The sequence below is a fragment of the Eptesicus fuscus genome, chromosome 8 (assembly GCF_027574615.1).
Source record: "Eptesicus fuscus isolate TK198812 chromosome 8, DD_ASM_mEF_20220401, whole genome shotgun sequence".
NCBI classification, from domain to species: Eukaryota; Metazoa; Chordata; class Mammalia; order Chiroptera; family Vespertilionidae; genus Eptesicus; species Eptesicus fuscus.
In genome coordinates, this window is record NC_072480.1 from 65,995,112 (window position 1) to 66,004,484 (window position 9,373).

Genomic DNA, 9,373 nt, shown 5'->3' on the forward strand with positions numbered 1-9,373 from the left:
CAGGTGTATCATTGGCAAATATGTTTTCCCATACAGTGGAAAGAATAGATGCATTTTAATGGTGGATTTAATGATGGATGGCCTGGGCAAGGTTTAACACAGTTTATTTCTACACCTCCCAGATGGGAGCATGATATTGAGTGCCTCTTGGGTGTCTTTGTCTTCTCATAAAAAGGCTTTCCAGGCAACCACAAAGCATTAATTCACCATTTAAATATTGGAAGGTTTTGGAAACATAAGACATCTTACTCTTTCCTTAAGGCAATGTTTCCCAAGTTTTCTTGGTAAGGATCATCTGGGTGATATTAAATATTTTCAGGACAACTCTGATTAAGTATCTCTGAAGTGAGATATGCAACTATGGAGGATCTCTCTTAATATTAACAGGTATCCCCTTAAGCAACACAGTTCCAGTGGTTGGTACCTACTCACAAGCATTTCTTTCCTAATAGACCAGAGTGGATTTTCCCACTCTCTTCCCTCTCCTACAAGTCCCATGCACCCCCATCCTCATATACCAGTAAACCCTGGAGCAGTTCTGGAATCCCAGTAGCCCCTGCATTTATGTTGTAGCTGTGTGATCTGAAGCACTAAAAATGTGTGAGTGCAACTAGGTGGTAAAAGACCATCTGCCAAGATTGTCAGATGGCCATTTAATGTTTCACATAGTTCCTATTTGCATTTAAATCAGTCATAGATAGGAGATAGGCTTAGCATATCCTTCAACAGCAATTTTTTTTTAAAGATGATAAATACCTTAAACAGAAGCTATGGATATTAAAACAGGCAGAAATTTATTGGGGCAAGAAATGCAGTTGATTTCTCATATGGGAAAATAAACTGCCTAATGATCTGAGAGGGGCTCCAGAGGACACACTTGACTTGGAAAATCATATGATGTACAGGTAACTGTGGCCCTCCCCCCCTATGCATACTTTACAGGTTAATTGAAAAAATTCTTGGCTCACCATTCTGCCTACTTTAGATTATATTTTCAGAGGAAGCTCAATTCTAGGAGAAAAATAAAAGGAAGACTGTGAAATCTGGGATAAACAATAATATCCATTAGGTACTCGAGCTGGGAGCTAAACAGAGGTCTCATTGTACTGAGCAGCAGCTGAGCTGATGGCCCAAAGGAGCTGGTGGACTCCTGAAAACAAAGGGCATGTTTCAGGACCATCAGTCAGTCATCAAGCGATGCAAGTTTTGACTATTTAATCATAAAAGCTTCTCCCAGACAGCAGTAAATATTTGAGTTTAAAGTAACCTTGAATATCTCATTTATTATATAAAATATCTTAAGTTCCCCTCAAGGTTGATGGAATGGGGCACTCCTCAAGACAACCCACTCAAAAGCGCTAGCTGAGGGGAGAAGGGTTCCAGAATGGGGGACAGGGAAGAGGTGTGATGAGCATCACTTATCAACGTGGGGCCAGGAGTGGGGGCTGTTGTTCATAGAGCTAATTTTCCTCTTGTAAATTGCCCAGAAGTTGGGACCAGCCAGAACCCTGTGCCTGGGTGGGATACTAGTAAACAATGGGAGAAACAAGGAGATCTCACCAGCACTACGAATGGGTGGACAGTGTTGGTTACTATTGGTGCCATCCCCAGAGGCTCTTTACCAGGTCAGGATGTCTATTCTCCAATTGCTATTAGGATTAGTGCTAACGCCTCATAACTGTCCCCTTTTCAGAATGGGAGCTGCCTCACCCTGGAAGATAAAACCCCACTCCCACCCCAGGGAAGGGGGGCAGTTTGAAACCAATGAGAAATGGACAAGCTGGCATTTCTAGGTAAAGGTGGATCAACTCTAGTGTAATTCATCTCTAGAGTTCCCAGTATCACCCAGCTGAAGCTTGACTCCAACTACATCTTTCCTTGGCTCCTTCTCCTATTCTCCCCTGCTACCCTCTCTTCCTTTCTCCTGAAAGTATCCCTTGAAGAAATCATGTGCCCCTGAATCCTTGTCTCAGACCCTGCTTCTAGGAAGCTAATCTAAGACAACTTTCTATTTTGCATGCTATTGCAATAGGAGTTAGTAATTTCATTCTCTTAGTAATTGTCTATGCATCCAGAAACCTTATAAAACTTTAGTCCTGAGAATTCTAAAACTGTAATATGTTCTTTATAGATTTTCTGCATACATAATAACCAGATCTCTGGACAAATCACAGTTTTTCTTTCCCTTTCCAAACTTACACATTTTTTTTCTTTTCCTTGCCTTTCTTGGCTGGTCACCTTGGAGATATTGGACACAGAAGTTGCTCTGGATCTCAAAGGGATAGCTTCTAATATTAACATTATTCTATATAATAAGAGAGGAATATGCTAATTATCCATTACGCCCTGAGGTGTAACGACCGAATATCATCTAACAACCGAATCAGCAGGAGGGTGGGGCAGCGAGCTGCAAGTGGGGGACAGAGAGCTACAGGAGGGCAGCAGCGAGCTACTGGCTACAAGCGGGCAGTGGAGAGCTACAGGAGGGGGCAGGAAAGCAAGCTATGGGGGGCGGGGGGAGCTACAGGAGGACAGCAGCGAGCTACTGGCACACAGATTCGTGCGCAGGGCTTACTAGTGTATAATATTTGCTATTGGCTTTTTGGTTGATAATTTTTTTAGTTAAGGTTATTTTTATTTCTAGTTTACTAAGCATTTTCTTTTCTAATGTTGAATGACTTTAAGAAATATACTTTTTTTTCTACATCTATTGAGAGAAACATGATATTTCTCCTTCAATCTATTAATGCTGTGAATGATAATATAAAGTCATCTTTAGTGTTCTTTTAAATTATGGTCTCCATTGAATACATAGACAACTAGAGCAAACGGACAACTAGAAAAAAATTATTTACAATGACAAGCTGCTTTATATCTGGATCAGAACAAGATATTATAACTTTTTGTTTCAGGGTAAATTTTTCTGATTAGATGATTAATAGTCATTATCAGGTAGAGTAGTATACTCAGCAGTCACCTAAAACAAAGCCTTTATTTTTAGATAAAACAAGTCCATTTGGAGACATCAGAAAAAAATCTAAAATGTATAGTTTTCCTATGTAGCACTTTCAAGTTACTCTATATTATAACTTAATGTTGCTACTTCACTTCTGGGATTGCCATTACAGAATATGAAATCAGGGTGTTTGTTCTCTGCTCTTGACTCAACTAATTCACTAAAACTTGTTCATAGTACTCCTAGCACAACATCTGTTGGAAAATTAAAAAAGCATGTGTGATTTTATACATACTTAATGTTGAAATCATCTTCTAAATAAAAGCGTTGACTTACTTCAAGCATACTTTTCTATCATTCACAGTCAAAGATGTATCAAACCATTTATTGTACTTCACTTTGTAGAGTCAGTGGAGAGCTGGGCAAAGACAAGACCTTTCATACTGTGGGGGGAGGTCCTGGAGAAGACGTGACTGCCAGTTGACCAGCAGGCCCTTTGGTCAATTGTGGTCTCCATTGAAAGCATAGACAACTAGAGCAAACAGACAACTAGAAAAAAATCCTCCTCTGTCCTTGGAATATATGTTCTGCCCACAGAGGGAGCCATTTTCAAGAACACAGCCTTGAGAGGGCAAGGTGTTGAGACCATGTGGACTGAATATGTGACTGACGCTCAGGCCTCTATGTAACCTTTTAAGGATTCTGATGGGTATGTGCTGGGATCTCCTCATCTTGTGTCCACCTAAGACAAGCCTCATAAGTATGTTCCCTTGCTTATTAAACTTGCTGCTTACCAATCTGGAGTGGCCTGCCTCTTTCTTTGGTCTGCCTTACCCTCTGAGTATAGAAGCCACGTTCAGCTTTCACCTGGGCAACCCCCAAGTTTGCAAACCAATACCTATACTAGGCCCTACTGTTACCCAGATTCTCTTCTTTCAAGAACTTTATGAAAATAAGTATCACTAGGTCACAGAAGGAGAATACATTGCCATGATTTTCATAAATTTTGTGATAATCCTTATTGTTCAAAACACAAAAGGAATACAAGTTCATCATGTTACAAACCCTAGGCTACTTATTTCACAAATGACAGCTGCTCCAGGATTCAGCAATATATTTTTAAGCACAGTATAACTATTTTAAACATGATGGCCTAGTTGTACAGACTAGCTTCAGTAACCAAATCTGTTTGGAAAGGAATTATATTTCTCTGTAATTACTGAGTTAGGTCAGGCCAATGAATTATAAAAGCATCAATATGAGTGAACTGCTGTTACATATAACATGGATGAATATTACAAGCTTGCTAAGAAACCTTATACAAGAGTGATTTCTGTCATTTCATTACTAGTAATATGGGTTTCAAAAATAGTGGTGGAAAAATACCAGAACAGCAGTTGGTTCTGGAGTGTAGAAAGGGTTGACTTGGAAGGGACATGAGAATAGTTTTGGGGGAGCAATGAGAATGTTCTGTTTTTTTCACGAGTTCTCTATTTTATGCAAATTTAATGTGAAAAAGACTGAAATATATTGAACTAAAGTTGATAAGCATGCTGAATTACTTAGGTAAAAAAATGTATGAATGTCTGCAGTTTACTATAAATGCATCAATTACTAAGATGGATTGATGGGATGAATGGAAGAAATTGGATGGGTGGGCATGTAATAGAGCTGGTACAGTAAGCTGTTGATGGTGGCATCAAGGTGGTGAGTGCATGTGAGAATACTGAATAATTCCTTCAATTTTTCTTGGGTTTGAAATTTTTCATAATCAATTTGTCATTAAACTATAACCAGGGTTTTACAATTTCCTACTCCCATGCTTCTTCCAGCTCTTGTGAGGATTACTTTTGAATCTTCTAACTAGTCTCCTGTCTCCTGAAATTTATTCTCAACACAGCCAACCAGAGCAATAAACAAAACTAATTACTCCTCAAAACATTGTGAGACCAGTCCCATTACACTCAGAGTGAAATTCCCTGTCCTCTGACTTACCATGTCCTACATGATGTGGCCACCATGTGGCCTCATTACCACTCTGACCTCTACTCCCACTAACCACCTCCTTCAGGAATTTTCTCTCTGGTAATATTCATCTCTTTGCTATTCCTTAAATTGCCTGGCATGTTTCTACCTCTGGGTAATTGCACTTGCTATTCTTCTGTCTAGAGTATTTTCCCCTCAGAAATCTCTTTCGTTCTCTCACTACTTCAGTTCTTACATATCATCTTAGTGAAATTTGCCCTGTCTGCTCAGTATAAAATTTCAATGCCCTTAAGCCAATATTTCTTATTTCCATTCTTTTTATTTTAAAAAAATATATTTTATTGATTTTTTACAGAGAGGAAGAGAGAGGGATAGAGAGTTAGAAACATCTATGAGAGAGAAACATTGATCAGCTGCCTCCTGCATACCCCCCACCAGGGATGTGCCTGCAACCAAGGTACATGACCTTGACCTGAAACAAACCCGGGACCCTTCAGTCTGCAGGCCGACGCTCTATCCACTGAGCCAAACCGGTCAGGGCATCCTTTTTATTTTTTATTTTATTATTATTTTTTTAAATATATTTTATTGATTTTTTACAGAGAGGAAGGAAGAGGGACAGAGAGCTAGAAACATCGATGAGAGAGAAACATCGACCAACTGCCTCCTGCACACCCCCTACCGGGGATGTGCCCGCAACCAATGTACATGCCCTTGACCGGAATCGAACCTGGGACCTTTCAGTCTGCAGACCGACGCTCTATCCACTGAGCCAAACCGGTTTGGGCTCCTTTTTATTTTTTAATATTTTCTCCATAGCTTGTTTTACATATTACCATTCTCTATAGTTTACTTATTTATCTTGCTCATTGTCTGCACTCTCAGAATAGAAGGCTCCATGAGAGCAGGGATTCTGTCTGTTTACCTATTACTTCATCCTCAGCACCTGGAACAGTGTTTAGCACATACTGGGTACTTATTAAATATTTTTTGAATGAATAAAGGAATATCTGCAGTTTTGGATCCTTTCTTTTATGAAAATAGAATAGTATAATTGATTATAGAGAGACACATGATTGATTTAGTAAAGTTATGCCATTATGGGAATTTGGAAATAGCAAATTTGAATTACAGCTAAAATCAAATGCTTGGCTAAACTTTGAGCTTGGCACCTAAATGTTTTTGTAAAGAGTTATACAAACTAGCAAGAAATCAACCAATTCAGTTGAAGGAGAGATTGTACCTTGCATTGGAAGAAGAAAGCATAAACCACACGAAATGTTTTATTTCAAGGACTTACTTCCTACGACGCCTACAGATTTTTACTTTTCAGAATCTCAAATATATGCTCTTTGTAGGGATTTCTGTAAGTTTAGTTCACTGCTGTATCCCTGGCCTGAGAACAGAGCTTTTATATGGTAAATGTGCACTACTTACTTGTTGAATAAATGATATGAATATTGATGTTATCATTCTTATTGAATAAATTAAATTCTGAATATGATTGTGATGTTAATATTGTCATAGTTTATTTAGTGAGTCCTTTTGTGGGATGGTCAGGAGAAACCCATGAGTTAGCTGGGTATCTATGTGGGCCACCTGAAATTAAATCTTCATCAGCAATGTGTATAGAGAAGTGGAATCTGGTGTCAACATGAAAACTGCCACTGAAATAAAAGTCCTTGTGTATACGTGTCTCTTAGAATAATTCTCTACAAGTCACTGATTATGGTAAAAGGTGTGATCTGTGCATATTTAGATAAAATAACTACTAGCCTAGTCTGTGTATAAAAAAAAAAAAAAGACTCCTCTTTTTATGGGATGACTCAATGCATGGCAGGGATCATGGCGTGGAGCAAATAGATACAGCGAGGCCTGGATTTCAGCCCCCACTGATGCCCTGCCTCTGTGCAGGCCACAGCCTCACAATCACAGGTGGTGGACCTGAGTGCAAATTGCTTTCCAGAATGTGTCAGTTTGCATGTCCACCAGTATTGTCTACAAAGTCTTTTTCAATTTAAATGATGGCAAACCATAACTGATTGCTTGATTTTTACAGAGAGGAAGGAAGAGGGACAAAATTTTTTTCTTTTTATAATGCAAGTGCCTGACTTAAGTAAAGAGTTAGGTCATTTAAAAAAAGTTTTTTTAAATAGTTGACCAATTATTTCATCATCACCATTTAAATTTATTGGATTTAGAATTAAGGACTGATTTTGAGCTATCATTTCTGTTTTGATGTAAATGTCTACACTTGAACAAAATTTAAGAATTTTCTCTGTAAAACATTTTTAATAGTTGGAAAGAAAGTTCATTTGCCAAATCTTATTATTATAACACTTTTATACACTTTCTTAACTATATTATAATTACTTGTATAAATTAACTTAGTAACCATTTTATGCTGTCCAAAAAAAGTAACAAATTAAGATATTGAGTGGCATTTCATTTCTCATTTGGGTTACTTTTGGAATATCTGATATTGTCGTAATATTGCTATTTCATCCAGGAAGACAGTACAGCTCTCTTCTCATTGATATCTAATTTGATAGTTGGGGTCAAGTTTATGTATTTTCCCTTCTGCAGGTTTCATACATTTCATGCAGAAGTTATTGTTAGTAATTTTAAATATTTGGATAACCATTGGCTCTGTGATTTTCCCATTATATATCCAGATTTGTTATTGCTTTACCAAGGAAAGATATCTGGTCTTGTAAGTTTATCATATAAATAGCTATATTTCTGAACTTTTTCTGAATTTTACAAGTTTTTTCTGAATTCATATTATTAGTAATTATTTTACTAAGTTTCATGTGGTGCACAGAAGAATACATTTTTTCCCTTTTGAATGGTTCTAACATTGGTATATTTTAGTGAACAACTATTTCTAAAACCATAGACTTACTTGAGGTTTGTATGCATCCCTGAGAATGTTGAACAATGAACAAGGAATTTATTTATATCTCCTTGTCCATCATCACTTCAATCATTGAACACCAGAGACTGAATTATGGAGAAATGTTTCTACATTTTCTGGGAGTTTTCAATTCTGTTATACATAAAGACTAGAGGCCGGTGCATGAAAATTCATGCATTGGAGGGGGTCCCTCAGCCCAGCCTGCTCCCTCTCACAGTCTGGGAGCCCTCAGGGGCAGGAGGCAACCTGGCGATTAGGGGAAGGTGATGCCCCATCACACCTCTGCTGCTGCCACTGCCGGCAGCACAAGCCTCGGCCAGCCCTGATTACCTGAGCCTTGGGTGGCCCTGGGCAGCTGCCCAGCCACCATCTGAGGCTTGCCTGTGCCTCAGGTGTTGGCTGTGCAACCGCCATCTGAGGCTTGCCTGTGCCTTGGGCCGGCCCTGGGGGGCTGAGGGGACTGTGGGACTCTGGAGGCAGGTGTGCAGAGTGGCCAGGCCTGCCTGGGGGCGGGCCCAGCCTTGCCGCATGCCTGCCGCCCAAGTGGGGCAGAGGGGACTGGGCGCCTTCATCTTGTGGCTGTGGGCACCGCCATCTTTGAGGGCATGGCATTCAATTAGCATATTCCCTCCTTATTGGCTGTGGATGCTGCCATCTTTGTGATAGCATGAGGGTCAATTAGCATATTCCTTCTTTATTAGATAGGATTATTAGAGGTAAAAACTTGGGTAAAAAAAGTTTTCAACTTATATTAGGTCAGCTATTTTAGGGTAAACATTAAGACGGATTTTGTGTCCCCAGCACTTATAAGACTAATGAATAGCTGCACTCAACAAATATCTGTTGGGGGAAAAAAATGTGTCTATAGGAGGAAATTAACCTGATACAGACAATTAAAGGCTTTGGAGTGAGTTTTAGCCAAATTTTTCTAGCGAGAGTTCTTGCCATTTCTATAAACATTCATTCTAAACACATACTAGCAGACATTGTTGGTTGGCTGACAAAATAGTTCCCTCTCTTCTTGGCCATGTACTCAGGGCAGAAGCCAATCATCAACTTCAATTATCAGCCATATTAATTCCATTTTTCTCTCCAGTAGTTGCTTTAGACATATGCATATGACATATTTCTGGCCAATGAAACGTATGAGAAAATCTTCTGGAAGCTCTTGAGAAAGAGTTTTTCACTCTTAAAAAGGAACATTAGTCAGAGACATGCTTTATTTATTTTCTGAAGACATTCTGGGTGAGTTGTGTGAATCGCTGAGACTTGGACTTGATGTAGTCATCTCGTGACTATGAATGGATGAGTCTGAGACCAAAGCCAACAGCCTGAAGGAGATGGAGCAAAAATAAAAGAAGAACCTGGCACCTTGATGTCATTGGTGAGCTGCTGAAATAAACCTGAAATCTTGTGAATTAACATTTATACCACCTTTTACTAAGCTTCCAATTATGGGCAGTTGAAAGCATTCATGAACCAATGGATACAAATGATATTTAGAAGCACACATA